This window comes from Chiloscyllium punctatum, chromosome 8, assembly GCF_047496795.1.
Source record: "Chiloscyllium punctatum isolate Juve2018m chromosome 8, sChiPun1.3, whole genome shotgun sequence".
NCBI lineage: Eukaryota > Metazoa > Chordata > Chondrichthyes > Orectolobiformes > Hemiscylliidae > Chiloscyllium > Chiloscyllium punctatum.
In genome coordinates, this window is record NC_092746.1 from 76,133,796 (window position 1) to 76,150,491 (window position 16,696).

The window sequence follows — 16,696 nt, forward strand, 5'->3', positions numbered from 1 at the left end:
AGCTAATGTTTCAATTATTCGCTTGGGAATTAGCAAATCAGGATACAGGAGAGAAGACTGGTGAAGAGCAAGGTCATGTAGTCTTGAATACACGAAACAATGCTGGCAACCACTGACCCTTCATTTGAGTATAGCTGTGCTAAGATACATCTGGCACTTACATCTCGTTAACTAAACTCTAGACAGCCTCTAATGGAAAATGCATGTTTTAATAATTATACACATGCTGCTTAATTGTCATTTGTTGACAGAAACGTTCTGGAAACTCTGCAAGTAAAATTTACTAAATAGAACCACAACAATTAGAACATTTCTTTGGCGATTATAGTGGTGAAAAAGTTACGTGAAGCTTGTTAAAAAGACTGAATTAAAGAATGCACCAACCTGCCAGTGGAACATGTTTATTAGTTGGAAAAAATCAAAAATTATCAAATGGCCTTATGCTGGATCTAGTATGTAAAAGATTTCATTCCCATTTCTCTCAACTTCAGTGCAGTTTTGTTTTGTATCTGCTAGACTACAGAATCAAATTGTTCCTGCCCAGCTTGTCATAATGGAGAGACCATCTCAGCCCGAAGCCACTCATTATTACAGAATGATTCACATTTGCACAGGCAAAGGGAACTATTTCTCAGCTTATTGCAGGACTACACGGAAAACATGTGATTCTGGTAGATTTCTCGGTCATGAAAATGAAAATGCAACCTCAATTATTTGTTACACTTCAAGAATTGACATAATTTATTATGCCTTCAAGCTTGGAAAGTGTGCTTGGACAATGCGATGAATATTTTCGATGTCACATTGTCATAAGATCTTGTTACTGAATTTCTCTGCCTCAAGTATTTATTTGGTTAACAATCTCATTCTTGGAAATTATTATTTCACTTTCTGATTTTGACAGGCAAAAATGATAAGAATGATAATTGCATGCTCAAAATGAATGGTAGCAGTTGAAGCAAACATATTATCGCAATTATATTGTTCATTATTTTGTTATTCTTTGATAAGAAGATTCCACAGGATCTAGAAATATAAGTCAATTAATTGTTACCACATCACTACGGGTGGATATTTGGACAACAACATCTTTATTCAGAAGTGCCTTTAATGTGATGCAACATCACATCACATTTAACAGTTACATTACAAAACAAAGTATGACTCCCAACCACATGAAATGATATCAGCCCACCAAAAATATAATTAAAGAAATAGGTTTTAAAAAGTGTCTTACAGGGGGATAGTGAGGTAGAAAGGTTAGGACGGGCATTCCAGATTTTGGGGTCTGGTTAATTCGACAGTATTGGGAAGAGGAATGCAAAAGAGGTAAGGGGCACAGCTGGAGGATATTACACAGATAGTGAAAGGTGAAGCTGTGAAGGGATTTGAAATAAGGAAGAGAATTTTAAAACTAAGGCGTTGGTTGACTGAGAGTCAATGAAGGTCAGCAAGCGCAGATACAGGATTGACATAGGAACGGGTCTAGCTATAAGTTAAGCTATCGGCAACAAAGTTTTGGATTATTTCAAATTTGTGGAAGGCAGACATAGGAGTCTGGACAGGAATGTCTTGGAAGAGTTGAACAAAGGCATGAATGAAAGTTTGGCTGTAGGTTAAGCTGAGACAACAGCAAAGATGAATGACGTTATGGAAATGAACATAAAATATTTAATTTCACACAGAAATGGTAACCATCCTTTAATATCCAACAAAAATTCTGCCTCTAATCACCAATGCTGAAACAGATTAGAGTTTCTTTCATTCATCCACACAATGAGGGCATCATTGGCTAGGTCAGCTTTCATTGCCCATCCCTAATTGCCCAGAGGGCAGTTAAGAGTCAACCACATTGCTGTGGATCTAGAGTCACATGTAGGCCAGGCAAGGATGGCAGTTTCCTTCCCAAAAGGACATTAGTGAACCAGATGGGTTTTTCCTGACATTTGACAATGGTTTCATGCTCATCATTAGACTTTTAATTCTATGTTTTTATTGAATCCAAATTCCACCAGCAGCCATAACAGTATTTGAACTCAGATCCCCAAAACTTACTTGGGTCGCCAGTTTAATAGCCTAGTGATAATATGACTAGGCCATCCACCCTCTCAGGCTGTTGGCCTCCCTTAGACCAGCACATGAACTGATGAATGTCTAAATGCCCTATAACTGAGTAATACAACGAGTAGTCCTAAAAAAAACTGAAGTCCATGCAGATAAAAGAGAAAACACTGCAGAGGATCAAAGGAAAATGGTTACGCTTGATGGAGTCCAATAACCTTAGCCGTAGGACATTGCCACAGGAGTTTCTCAGGGCTTCTGTCTAGGACAAACTGTCTTCAACCAGTCCATCAATGGCCTTCCCTCTATCAAGAAAAGAAACAAAATTCAGGTCAGAGTACAGTTTAAAAACTTATCTCGTGTATAGGCAGAGCAGGGGCAGACACGGGACTGCTGGGTATGTGAGGCTTTATATTTGGGTGGTTGCTTTAACCGAAACCCCTCTCGGGCAGTGTCTCCCAGCCATCCTCCTCCTCTAACCAACAAAAAACTCCTGTGCACCGGATTGATAAAATGACTAGTCTTTTTCACTTCTGTCTTTTAGTTTTCATTAGGCTTGTTGGGAATTTAGAATAGTGGGAATGGAGGTTGGAGCAGTTGAATGTTCCTCCTGCAGAATGTGGGAGGGAAGGGTCACGAGTAGTGTCCCTGCTGACTGCATCTTTGGAAAGCGCACGCAACTCCAGCTCCTTGAAAACCACATTAGGGAACCGGAGCAGGGGCTGGATGAACTTCGGATCATTCGGGAGGTGGAGGGGGTTAGTGAGACGAGTTACAAGGATACAGGGAGGTAGTCACACCTCAGATACAAGAAGAAGGTAGGGGATGGGAAGGGAACCGGCAGGCGGTGAAGGGATCCCCTGTGGCCGTTTTGGATATTGTTGGGGGGGACAACTTACCAGGGGTAAGCAATGGGAAACAAGTCTCTGGCACAGAGTCTATCCCTGTTGTTCAGAAGGGAAGGGGAAAGAGGAGCAGAGCATTGGTCATTGGGGACTCCATAGTTAGGGACAGACAGGAGGTTCTGTGGGAATGAGAGACACTCATGGTTGGTATGTTGCCTCCCAGGTGCCAGGGTTCATGATGTCTCTGATCATGTTTTTGGGATCCTTTCTGGGGAGGGGAAGCAGCCCCAAGTCGTGGAACACAATGGCACCAACGACATAGTTAGGAACAGAGATGGGGATTTCAAACAGAAATTCAGGGAGCTAGGATGGAAGCCTAGAGCTAGAACAAACAGAGTTGTTGTCTCTGGTTTGTTGCCCATGCCACATGCTAGCAAGGCAAGGAATAGGGAGAGAGAGGAGTTGAACATGTGGCTACAGGGATGGTGCAGGAGGGAGAGTTTTGGATTCCTGGATAATTGGAGCTCATCCTGGGGTAAGTAGGACCTCTACAAATAGGATGGTCTACACCCGAACCAGAGGGGTATCAATATCCTGGGGGGGGGGGAGATTTGCTAATGCTATTCATGTGGGTTTAAATTAATTCAGCAGGAGCATGTGAACCTAAAGTGTAGTTCGTGTTTGGAGAAGGTTGGGAGTAGGGAGGTCCGAAACAAGGTTTCAGAGTCACAAGAGGGCACCGACAAGCACGAAGTTGATTTGAAGTGTGTCAATTTCAACACCAGGAGCATCTGGAATAAGGTGGGTGAACTTGCAGCATGGGTCGGTACCTGGGATTTCAATATTGTGGCCATTTCAGAGACATGGGTAGAGCAGGGACAGGAACAGTTGTTGGAGGTTCCAGGATCTAGATGTTTCAGGAAGAACAGAGAAGATGGTAAAAGAGGTGGGGCTATGGCATTGTTAGTCAAGGACAGCATTACAGCTGCAGAAAGGTCATCTGAGTATGCATCAGCTGAGGTAGTATGAGCTGAGGTTAGAAACAGGAAAGGAGAGGTCACCTTGTCAAGCACACTAGTGGGAAGTTGTGCATGGAGTCAGAGAAGATAGGGAAAGTGCTACATAAGTATCTTTCATCAGTATTCACGTTGGAAAAAGAATTTTGTCGAATGTCAAAAAAACGTTGTCGAGGAGAATACTGAGAAACAGATGACTAGACCAGATGGGATTGAGGTTCACAAGGAGGAGGTGTAAGCAATTCTAAAAAGTATGAAAATATATAAATCCCCTGGGATTTATCCTAGGGTTCTCTGGAAAGCCAGGGAGAAGATTGCTGAGCCTTTGGCTTTGATCTTTATGTTGACATTGTCTATGTGAATAGTACCAGAAGACGAAAGGATAGCAAATATTATTCCCTTATTCTAAAATGGATGTAGAGGCAACTCAAAAGGAATGAGTGGATTAGGGATAGTCAACACGGTTTTGTGAAGGGTAATGCTTGCCTCACAAACCTTATTGAGTTCTTTGAGAAGGTGACCAGAGGGTAATGCCATTAATGTGGCATATATGGATTTCAGTAAGGCATTTGATAAGGTTCCCCGTGGTAGGCTACTGGACAAAATACAGAGGCATGGGATTGAGAGCAATTTATTGATTTGGATCAGAAATCAGTTAGCTGAAAGAAGACAGAGGGTGGTGGTTGATGGGTAATGTTCATCCTGGAATTCAGTTAGTAGTGCTGTACCGCAAGAATCTGTTTTGGGTCAACTGCTGTTTGTCACTTTTATAAAAGACCTGGGTGAGGGCATAGAAGGATGGCTAAGTAAATTTGTGGATGACACTCGGTACAGTTGTGGATTATGCTGAAGGATGGTGTAGGTTACGGTGGGACCTGGATAAGCTGCAGAACTGGGCTGAGAAGTGGCAAATGAACTTTAATGCAGAAAAGTATGAAGTGATTCATTTTGGAAGGAGTAACAGGAATACAGAGTACTGGGTTAATGGTAAGATTCTTGGTAGTGTAGATGAGCAGAGAGATCTTGGTGTCCATGTACATAGATCCCTCAAAGTTGCCACCCAGGTTGATAGGGCTATCAAGAAGGTGTGTTAGCTTTTATTGGTAGAGGGATCAAGGTTTGGATCCATGAGGTCATGCTGCAGCTGTACGAAACTCTGGTGCAGCTGCACTTGGGGTATTGCGTGCAGCACTGGTCACCGCATTATAGGAAGGATGTAGAAGCTTTGGAAAGGGTTCAGAGGAGATTTACTAGGATGTTGCCTGGTATGGAGGAATGGTCTTACAAGGAAAAGTTGAGGAACTTGAGGCTGTTTCATTAGAGAGAAGAAGGTTGAGAGGTGACTGAATTGAGACATATAAAATAATGAGAAGGTTTGAAAGGGTGAACTATGCGAGCCTTTTTCCTAGGATGGTGATGGATAGCACAAGGGGGCATGGCTTCAAATTGAGTTGTGACAGATATAGGTCCAATGTCAGAGGTAGTTTCTTTACTCAGAGAGTCGTAGGGGCACGCAACCCACTGCCTGCAACAGTTGTGGACTCACCAACTTTCAGTGCATTTAAATGGTCATTGGATAGGCATATGGATGAGAATGGAATCGTGTAGGTTAGACGGGCTTTAGATTGGTTTCACAGGACAGCGCAGCACCAAGAGCCGAAGGGCCTCTACTTTGCTGTAATGGTCTATGTTCTATGTGCAGGATATGATACATAGCGAGTAAAATTCAATGGTGTTCCTCCTGATTGTAGTGCAAAACTTTGGAGGTTTACTTGTGGAGCCCTTCTTCCATCTTCCCCTTCTCATTTTTCCCATCTCCTCCCCATTCTTCTCTGCTTCACTTTTGCTTCTCCCTCCTTTTTCCCATCCAGTTATCCCTTGTAAAGTGCTTGAGCTAAAACTACACACTGTATGTTGTTCTTCTGTAAGCAATGATATGACACATCAACCACAGGCAAAGCAAACCACACAGGTAGTAAATCCAACTTAATAAGTGACAGTCAAAACCAGCAGAACATGGATTATATTAATACTAATTTATATAGGACTTCAGTTAATTTACTGCCAAGGAACATTTCTTTTTCAGAAAACAACAGGTTTTTCAGTAAATCCAGATTTTATTCTTTAACAATATTGAGATGATTAGCCTTAGGCGTTTAAATCTCGGCATTACACTTAAGCAAAAATTGATGTGGGGCTTTTTTACTTTACTTCAATGATTTTGGCCTGCAGTCAGAATAGATACATAATACGTTGGAGCTTTATTAAATGCAGTGGTGTGAGTTTGCCTTCATCATGGGATTCTGCTTAATGCAGCAATGATTACATTATCTCCTGTAATCTAAGAAACTGGGCATAGCTATCATGATATTAAAGAATCCAAAGACATTTATAACAACGATTATATATAAACATTACATTCCTCAAGGCCATGGGCCATGTGCTGGAAAATGGTATTAGAATAGCTAAGTGGTTGTTTTGACCAGCGCAGATTCAATAGACAATCGGTGCAGGAGTAGGCCATTCTGCCCTTCAAGCCTGCACCACCATTCAATATGATCATGGCTGATCATCCTTAATCAGTATCCTGTTCCTGCCTTATCTCCATAACCCTTGATTCTACTATCCTTGAGAGCTCTATCTAACTCTTTCTTAAATGAATCCAGAGACTGGGCCTCCAACTGCCCTCTGGGGAAGAGCATTTCACACAGCCACCACTCTCTGGGTGAAGAAGTTTCTCCTCATCTCTGTCCTAAATGGTCTACCCCATATTTTTAAGCTGTGTCCTCTGGTTCGACACTCGCCCATCAGCAGAAACATGTTTCCTGCTGCCAGAGTGTCCAAACCTTTAATGATCTTATATGTCTCAATCAGATCCCCTCTCAGTCTTCTAAACTCAAGAGTATACAAGCCCAGTCGCTCCAGTCTTTCAGCGTAAGGTAGTCCCGCCATTCCAGGAATTGACCTCGGGAACTTATGCTGCACTCCCTCAATAGCCAGAATGTCTTTCCTCAAATTTGGAGACCAGAACTACACGCGGCACGGTGGCATAGTGGTTAGCACTGCTGCCTCACAGCGCCAGAGACCTGGGTTCAATTCCTGCCTCAGGCGACTGACTGTGTGGAGTTTGCACATTCTCCCCGTGTCTGCATGGGTTTCCTCCAGGTGCTCCGGTTTCCTCCCACAGTCCAAAGATGTGCAGGTCAGGTGAATTGGCCATGCTAAATTGCCCGTAGTGTTAGGTAAGGGGTAGATGTAGGGGTATGGGTGGGTTGCGCTTTGGTGGGGCGGTGTGGACTTGTTGGGCTGAAGGGCCTGTTTCCACACTGTAAGTAATCTAATCTACACACAGTACTCCAGGTGTGGTCTCACCAGGGCCCTGTATAGCTGCAGAAGAACCTCTTTGCTTCTGTACTCAATTCCTCTTGTTATGAAGGCCAGCATGCTATTAGCCTTCTTCACGACCTGCTGTACCTGCATGCTTGTCTTCATTGACTGGTGGACAAGAACACCCAGATCTCTCTGTACTGCCCCTTTACCTAAATTGATTCCATTTAGGTAGTAATCTGCCTTCCTGTTCTTGCCACCAAAGTGGATAACCATACATTTATCCACATTAAACTGCATCTGCCATGCATCTGACCACTCACCTAACTTGTCCAGGTCACCCTGTAATCTCCTAACATCCTCATCACATGTCACCCTGCCACCCAGCTTAGTATGATCAGCAAGTTTGCTAATGTTATTGCTAATACCATCTTCTATATCATTAACATATATTGTAAAAAGCTGTGGTCCTAGTACTGATCCCTGCGCTACCCCACTGGTCACTGCCTGCCATTCCAAAATGGAGCCGCTTATCACTACTCTTTGTTTCCTATCAGCCAACCAACTTTCAATCCAAGTTAGTACTTTGCCCCCAATACCATGCGCCCTAATTTTGCTCACTAACCTCCTATGTGGGACTTTATCAAAAGCTTTCTGGAAGTCCAGGTATACCACATCTACTGGATCTCCCTCGTCCATCTTCAGAGTTACATCATCAAAAAATTCCAGAAGATTAGTCAAGCATGATTTCCCCTTCATAAATCCATGCTGACTCTGACCTATCCTGTTACTACTATCCAGATGTGTCGTAATGTCATCCTTTATAATAGACTCCAGCATCTTTCCCACCACTGAGGTCAGACTAACTGGTCTATAATTTCCTGCTTTCTCTCTCCCACCTTTCTTAAAAAGTGGTATAACATTAGCCACCCTCCAATCCGCAGGAACTGATCCTGAATCTATCGAACTCTGGAAAATAATCACCAATGCATCCACGATTTCTCGAGCCACCTCCTTCAGTACCCTGGGGTGTAGACCATCAGGCCCCAGGGACTTAACAACCTTCAGACCTAACAGTCTCTCCAACACCAATTCCTGGCAAATATAAATTCCCTTAAGTTCAGGTCCTTCAGCCACTGTTACCTCAGGGAGATTGCTTGTGTCTTCCCCAGTGAACACAGATCTGAAGTACCAATTCAACTCTTCTGCCATTTCTTTGTTCCCCGTAATATATTCCCCTATTTCTGTCTTCAAGGGCCCAATTTTAGTCTTCACCATTTTTTTCCCTTTCACATACCTATAAAAAGCTTTTACTATCCTCCTTTATATTATTGGCCAGTTTACCTTCGTACCTCATTTTTTTTCTGCGTATTTCCTTCTTAGTAATCCTCTGTTGTTCTTTAAAAGCTTCCCAGTCCTCCATTTTCCCACTTATCTTTGTTATGTTATACATTTCTCTTTTAACTTTATATGCTTCTTAATTTCCCTCATCAGCCACGGCCCCCCATGCCTCCTCCTAGGATCTTTCTTCCATTTTGGAATGAACTGATCCTGCAAGTTCTGCATTATACACAGAAATATCCGCCATTGTTCCTCCACTGTCATCCCTGCTAAGGTATTGCACCATTGAACTTTGGCCAGCTCCTCCCTCATAACTCCATATTTCCCTTTATTCGATGGGTCAAAGGACCTTTTTTTGTGCTGTAGCTCTCTATGACTATGACTCAAAGTGTAACACATCAACTTTGACATAATCTTCAACTTTGTAAAGAACATCAACATGTACATCAAGGGGAGGTATCTTGGTCTTTGTTGGGGTAATTGACTGTGTGTCTCAGATATAATCATTCTGGTACCTGGTTGATATCATATTTCAAAGCCATTTCTTTGCAGATCACTGACTGATTCGATTGAGTCAGTGTTCCACAGCACTATGTGTGATTTGAATCTCATATGATCATACCAAGGCCTGTACATTCTGGTCATCCAGCGGAAAAACATTGATATCTACTGGGTAGAACTTTTCAGGAAGCCAAGATCAGCTGGTATACTGGCAATTCAGTGCACTTCAGGCAATGTGTGAAATTAGTAATCCATTCTACAATCTCTTATAGGTTGTACCATGGCATGCCATTTTCTGCAGTCCATATCTTTCAGGATGTGTAGTAGTAATAAGTTAATACTAGCTACGGTGTTGCCTTTAGTTTTAGTTGTGTACTATTATATGTAAAATCTACAGATTGCCTTATATCTTTGACATGGTGCGTGAGGTTAACAATATGGAATGCCTGGTCATTATCTGAAAATTGCCTTTTGTTTGCTTGACTCTACATTTTGTTGATGAATTTGTGCACCTTCCTGACATACTCCTTGCTGTCAGTGTTATGCTGATATACTCTCTTGTTGGTCACCACCTGTCTGCATGCAGTCTGCCTTAAACGTTTGGAATTAAATTTCCTGCACATGCATGCCTTTGGTATCACATGCTTTACAAAAGCTGGCAACCAAACTGCATATATTACAGTTGATGTTTAGGTGGTTTGGCGTGCTTTGCTGACCATGGTAATGGTGTTGGGAAATGTAATGCACATAACTGTTGTTGACCTGTCCCTATAGATTCATACTTGCACCATCCTCGATAATGTGACAATATTATGGCCCTTTCTCTTTCTTAAAAGACCTTTCCTAATGGTTTTAGTTGGTGTGGAGCTGATATCTAACACCACAGGTTTCTCTGTCAGTTCTTTGGAAAAGTCACTCTCATGCCTTATGTTGCAGCACTCTCCAACAAACTGGTTAAATAAGGTTTAGGGTTATAGTCTGTATGACATGAGGTGGATCTGTTAATCCTGAAATTAATTCTTACTTTAAGTTGGCCTTGGAGAACTTCCCAGATCTTTTTGGCATCTTTTCAGTTGTCTATGGAAAGACTAATGCATTAAATCTGCAAAGCCCTTTCTTGCCAATGACAAACTAGACTGTTAAAAATCCTTTACCTGAATCATCTGGAATTCCTGATTTGTAAAATAGAACTGCATGCATTACTGCAAGAGTTTTCATTCACCAAGTGTGTCATTGGATGCTGCCAAATCCAAAATCAATATTTTTGCATTTCATAATACTTGAAAATGTTAGACAGTACAAATTTAAGCTGTGTGTCCTTGACCTTGAGTCATTGTAGATTAGAAAATGCTCCTTTCTTAAGCATAGATTTTATAACTTTGATCAACTGACATTTGTATCAGCCGCTAAGAATAGAACACATTACCCTATAATTTCTGCTTTCACTGCACTGGCTTAGTGTTACTGGTCAAAAGTGATTTGGAGATGCCAGTGTTGGACTGGGGCATACAAAATTAAAAATCACACAACACCAGGTTTATTTGGAAGCACTAGCTTTCAGAATGCTGCTCCTTCATCAGGTGGTTGTGGCGTACACAATTGTAAGACACGGAATTTAATGCAAACGTTTACAGTATGATGTGACTGAAATTATACATTGAAAAATACCATGATTGTTTTTTAAGTCTCTCATCTGTTAGAATGACCATGATAGTTTCATTTCTTTCATATGTAAATCAGAAAACTTTTTTGAAAAGTTACTTTCTCAGATTAACTTTAACAATTGGTGTCAGCCAGATAATATGTTGAATGTGTTGGCCCCCTGTGTACTAATTTCTGTGCCATAATGTTTAGACTGATTCTAATCTAAAAAATGGGTTAACAGAGTCTTACATGGATTCATGCAGTTTTTGAGCAAAGTACAATGTAACTTTGCAAGTACAAATTCACCCCAAAAATGTATATGTGTATATGTGCATGTGGGTTTTTGTGTGTGTGTGTGTGTCTGAGGTGGGGGGTTCTGAGTGTCTGTGAGAGAGAGAGTGTATATGCGTGTGTGTGTGAGTGTAAAGGGGTCTAAGTCTGTGAGAGGGTGCATGTGAGAGCGTGGGAGTGTGTGTCTGGGGTGGGGGTGTAGGAGTGTGCGTGTATGTCTGGGGTGGGGGTTTGTGAGTGTCTGTGAGAGAGAGTGTATATGTGTGTGAGTGTAAAGGGGTCTAAGTCTGTGAGAGGGTGCATGTGGGAGTGTGTGTGTCTGTAGGAGTGTGTGTGAGTGTCTGTGTGCATGTCTGTGCATAGGTGTGCCTGTGTGTGTGTGTGTGTGTGTGTGTGTGTGTAGGAATGTCTGTGTGTGTGTAGGAGTGTCTTTCTGTGTATATAGTGCAATGGTGATCACCTGTAATGTGACATGAACCCAAGGTCCCAGTTGAGACCCTTCCTATGGGTACTGAACTTAGCTATCAGCCTCTGCTCAGCCACTTTTCGTTGCTGCCTGTCCCAAAGTCCGCCTTGGAAGATGGTCACCCGAAGGTCAAATGTCCTGGACCACTGAAGTATTCCCTAACTGGGAGGGAACGCTCCTGTCTGCTGATTGTTGTGTGGTGCCCATTCATCTATTGCCGTGGCCTCTGCTCGTATTCACCAATGTACCATGCCTCAGGGCATCCTTGCCTGCAGCGTATGAGATAGACAACTTTGGCTGAGTCGCATGAGTACCTGCCACATACATGGTGGGAGGTGTCCCCACGCGTAATGGTAGTATTCATATCCACACTCTGACATGGCTTGCAGTGCCTCCTGTGACAGGGTTGTATGGAGTTGTCCTGAAAGCCGGGCAGTTTGCTTTGAACAATGATCTGTTTGAGGTTTGGTGGTTGTTTAATGGTGAGTAATGGAGGTGTGGGGAAGGTCTTGGCGAGGTTCTCATCCTCCACTGATAACGTGTTGCAGGCTGCGAAGAACATGGCATAGTTTTTCAGCTCCTGGGAAGTACTGGACAATGAAGGGTACCCTGTCGGTTGCAGCACATGTCTGTCTCCTGAGGAGGTCATTATGGTTCCTTGCTGTGGCATGTCGGAACTAGTGGTCAATGAGTTGAGCATCATACTCAATTCTTATGAGGGCATCCTTGAGTACTTCCAAGTGCCCGTCACATTCCTCCTCATCTGAGCAGATCCGGTGTACGCATAGGACTTGTCCATAGGGGATGGCTATTTTAATATGTTTTGGGTGGAAGCTGGAGAAGTGTAGCATTGTGAGGTTGTCTGTGGGTTTGTGGTAGAGTGTGGTGCTGAGGTATCCATCCTTGATGGAGATGCATGTGGCCAAGAATGAGACAGATAGTAGAGAGTAGTCCATGGTGAGTTTGATGGTGGGATGAAACTTGCTGATATCACTGTGTAGTTTTATCACTGTGTAGTTTTATGTGATAAACTGTACCAAAAACACCTAGAATTCCCAACCAGGCTCACAAGCCAAATCAGACAGCCCATGCAGACAAGGGAATACACTTTAAGCTTGCTTGACAGAGCACTACAAATATCTCAAAGCCCCAAGGTCAGTTTCACAACCCAGCAATACCAAAGCCACACAAAGAGCAGGTCAGACAGACACCAGCAAGGACATGCTCCAGGAACAGGACAATGGAAGCACCTCACCATCTCAGAGGAGACATTAACACCTACATGTGAAGAGGAATGGAACCATCAATACCATCACGATGTTGCATTGTGTGAAGGAACAGGACATTCATCTGACATTTGTTTTTCAATTAGCATCCTTGCAACTAGATTACTCTATTTCCAGATACATTATATTTTCTCCATTTCTTAATCAGCCTTATTTTGCAGCACTATTATAAAAACTGGTCTCGGCCTCAACTCTGGGAAGAGAAATTCTGATCTACCTGTGCAGACTGTCAGTTCTGTGTCAGCCTCGACAGTTTCTCTTCCAGCGATATCGCTTGCAATAAACTGTTGGTCAATTTCACTTCAGCTGTGTTTTGTGATCTCTAACCTATTGGGCAAATTTCTCCAACACTTGCCAATATTACTTCAAAACTTTTAGAGTTATGGTCACTATCTCCAAAATGTTAGCCCGCTGAAACTTCAACCACTTGACCAGCTTCATTCCCGAGGATTAGGTTTAGCTCTGCCCCAACTTTAGTCGGACTATCTACAAACTGGCACAAAAAGCTCTCCTGGATGCATTTTAACAATTCTAACCCATCCAATTCTTTCACACTAAGGTGATCCCAGTTAATGTTAGAGTCAAAAAGTATAGCACTGGAAAAGCACGCAGGTCAGTCAGCATCTGAGAAGCAGGAGAATCGACGTTTTGGGCATATGTCCTTCATCAGGAATGTGGGGTGGTGAAAGAGGCTGAGAGATAAATAGGAGGGTGGAGTTGAGGTTAGGGAAAAGGTAGCTGGGAAGGCGAAAGGTAGATGCAAGTGGGAGGGTGATAGGTCGGAGGAGAGGGTGGAGCGTATAGGTGGGAAGGAAGATGAACTGGTCGGACAGTTCAAGAGGGTGGTGCTGGGTTGGAGGGTTGAATCTGGGATGAGGTGGGGGGAAGGGAGGAGGTTCATGAGGAGCAATTCCACTCCAGGACATCCCACATGGCCTCCTATTTCAAAGACTGCAATTTCCCCTCCCATGTGATCAACAATACCCTCCAGCGCATCTTCTCTACTTGCCACACCATCACCCTTTAACCCCACCCCTCCAAACGCAACAAGGATAGACACCCCCCCAGTCCTTGCCTTCCACCCCACCAACCGTCAGATACAACATATCATCGTCCACCATTTCCGCCACCTAGAATCAGACCACATCAGAGACATATTTCCCTCCCTACTCCTATCTTCATTCTGCAGAGACCATTCTCTCTGTGACCCCTTGTTAGGTCCATGCCCCCACCACCCCACCCTCCACTCCTGGCACCTTCCCTTGCCACTGCAAGAGGTGTAAAACCTGCACCCACACCTACCTATCACCTCTCTCCAAGGCCCCATAAGGATCTTTTCACATCCAGCAAAGATTTTCCTGCATATCCAAACAGCTCATTTACTGTGTCCACTGCTTCCAATATGGTCTCCTCTACACTGGGGAGACAGGACGCCAACTTGCAGAACATTTCAGAGAACATCTCTGGGACACACGCACCAAACAACCCCACCGCTCTGTCGCTGACCACTTCAACTCCCCCTCCACTCTGCCAAGGACATGCAAGTCCTGGGCCTCCTCTACTGCCAAATCCAAGCCTCCCAACACCTGGAGGAAAAATGCTTCATCTTCCGCCTTTGGACCTCCAACCACACAGCATCAATGTCGATTTCACCAGTACCCTCATTTCCCCTCCCTTATCCTCAACCCATATTCAACCATCCTACTTGGCACCACCCTCATGACCTGTCTTACCTGTCCATCTTCCTTCCTACATATCCGCTCCACCTTCCCCTCCAACCTATCACTTTCATCACCTGCATCAATCTCTCTCCTTCCCAGCTTCATTCCCACCAGCCCCACCCTCACCCTTTTATTTATCTCTCTGCCCCCTTCCCTCCCAACATTCTTGATGAAGGGCTTATGCCCAAAACATCGACACTACTGCGCCTCAGATGCTGCCTGACCTGCTGTGCTTTTCCAGCACCACACTTTTGCACTCTGATCTCTACCATCTGCAGTCCTCATTTTTTCCCAGTTAATGTTAGCAAAGTTAAAGTCCTCTACAATAATAACCCCATTTTTCTCACACTTCCCTGTGACTGAACATCCTCCGTCATGACCGTAGTAATGATTTCCTTTATACATAAAGCAAAGCACCCACTTCTTACTTTTTTGTAATGATATGTTATGGAAAAGAAATCCCTTGTAAAAAGCTATTGTTATATCTGCCCCCACAAGTCATTTCCTCTCCATTTCCCTTTGGATGCATTTCATCTCTCATATAATGCCTTAACTGCCTCAAGTTTTAGTGACAATAATTTATTTTAAACAATCTTTTCAGTGGATATCAAGAAACTGAATCTGGACAAATCTGTGCCAGTAAAAATAGCATTTTTATGACTTTAGTAACTGTCACCAGAGAGATATAATAGAGACTGTAACTAAAGATTTCAACAATTGGTTTGGCAAGAAAGTTATGCCAGAGCACTCAAAGTGACTTCCTCTTTGAAATAAGGAGAAATTATGGGCCAGTTATTCTTCTGGTCTCAGTAATCTACTAGGGTTCACAATATACGATGAAGTTACCAAGCACATGGGAAAGCATGAATTGGTCAGTATAAATTTCTGAAACAATCAGGGGTTGTTTGCATAGTGGTGTTTTCACTCAACTAGTAAGCAAGTGATCAAAGTTAAATTTCTGGGGGCACAAAAACAAAAAATTGCTGGAAAAGCTCAGCAGGTCTGGCAGCATATGTGGAGAGAAATCAGTTAACATTTTGGGTCAAGTGACCGTTCCTCAGAACTCAGTGTTAACTCTGAGTCCTCAGTACACAGATGCTGCCAGACCTGCTGAGCTTTTCCAGCAATTAATGTTTTTATTTCTAATTTGTTAGCATCTGCAGTTGTTCCAGTTTTTAGAAAGTTCTGGGGACATGGTTTTGAATCCCACCGCTGCAGATAGTGAAAGGTGAATTCAATTAATGAACCTGAAATTAAATAGATAGTCTACTAGCTTAGTCTAGAAATATAATCCATCATGTAACCTTTGTCAACTGTTGTAAAATCTCATCTGCTTGACAATTGTCTTTTGGAGAAGGGAAGACTTCCATCTTCACCTGGTCTGGCCTACATGTGATTCCAGACCCACAACGGGCCTCTGAAATGGCCTAACAAACTAACTACTACAATATCCCATATAAGGAATGAAACCAGATGGACCAACAGGCATCAACCAACCACCAAAAGAGACACACAGCCCGAAGACCTTACACAGTCCTCCTTACCAGCACCCAGGAGCCTGTCCAAAATTGCAAGCAGATCCACAGACTGGTCAAGCAACTGTCTGACATAGTCATTCTCATAGAATCAAAGCTAACAATTAACACAGAAGACATCACCAGCATCATTTTTGGGTATGTCCTGTTCGACCAAGAGACTTAGCACCGTCATGGGATACAATTGGGAGTAAGTTCTTGGGAATCCACAATATTGACTACGGACCACATGAAGTTTCAGATCAAAGATAGGTAAGGAATGGTTCTGCTAATAAAGCCCCCATCAACCCCCACCTCAACTCCCCTCACAGTTATTTTCCATTAAAGTCGTTGCATCATTTTATAATGTGTAGCATCTGCGTGCCTGAGCAAAACTGGAGTGAATGGGATCATGGGAAAACTCTCCATTGGTTGGAGTCATACCTGGCACATAGGAAGGTAGTTGTAGCTGTTGGAGGTCAGTCATCTCAGCTCCACATGGGACTCCTGACATGCAGGAGTCCCTCATGGTAGTATCCAGGACCCAATCACCTTCAGCTGCTTCATCGATGACTTTCCCTCTATCATGATGTCAGAAATGGAAATGTTTGCCAATGATTGCACAATGTTCAGCACCATTCATGACTCTTCATATACTAAAGTAGTCCACTTCCAAATGCAAC

General features: G+C 43.1%; 1 long non-coding RNA gene across 1 annotated transcript in view; it reads right to left on the reverse strand.

Annotated features, from left to right (window-relative positions):
- Positions 1–1,062: 1,062 nt before the first annotated feature.
- The window catches only part of LOC140480662 (uncharacterized), a 35,865-nt gene continuing 20,231 nt past the window's right edge, over positions 1,063–16,696 (reverse strand). The window contains exon 2 of the long non-coding RNA XR_011961375.1: positions 1,063–2,366. This is a non-coding gene — a long non-coding RNA (uncharacterized lncRNA). The remainder of the gene's footprint in view (positions 2,367–16,696) is intronic.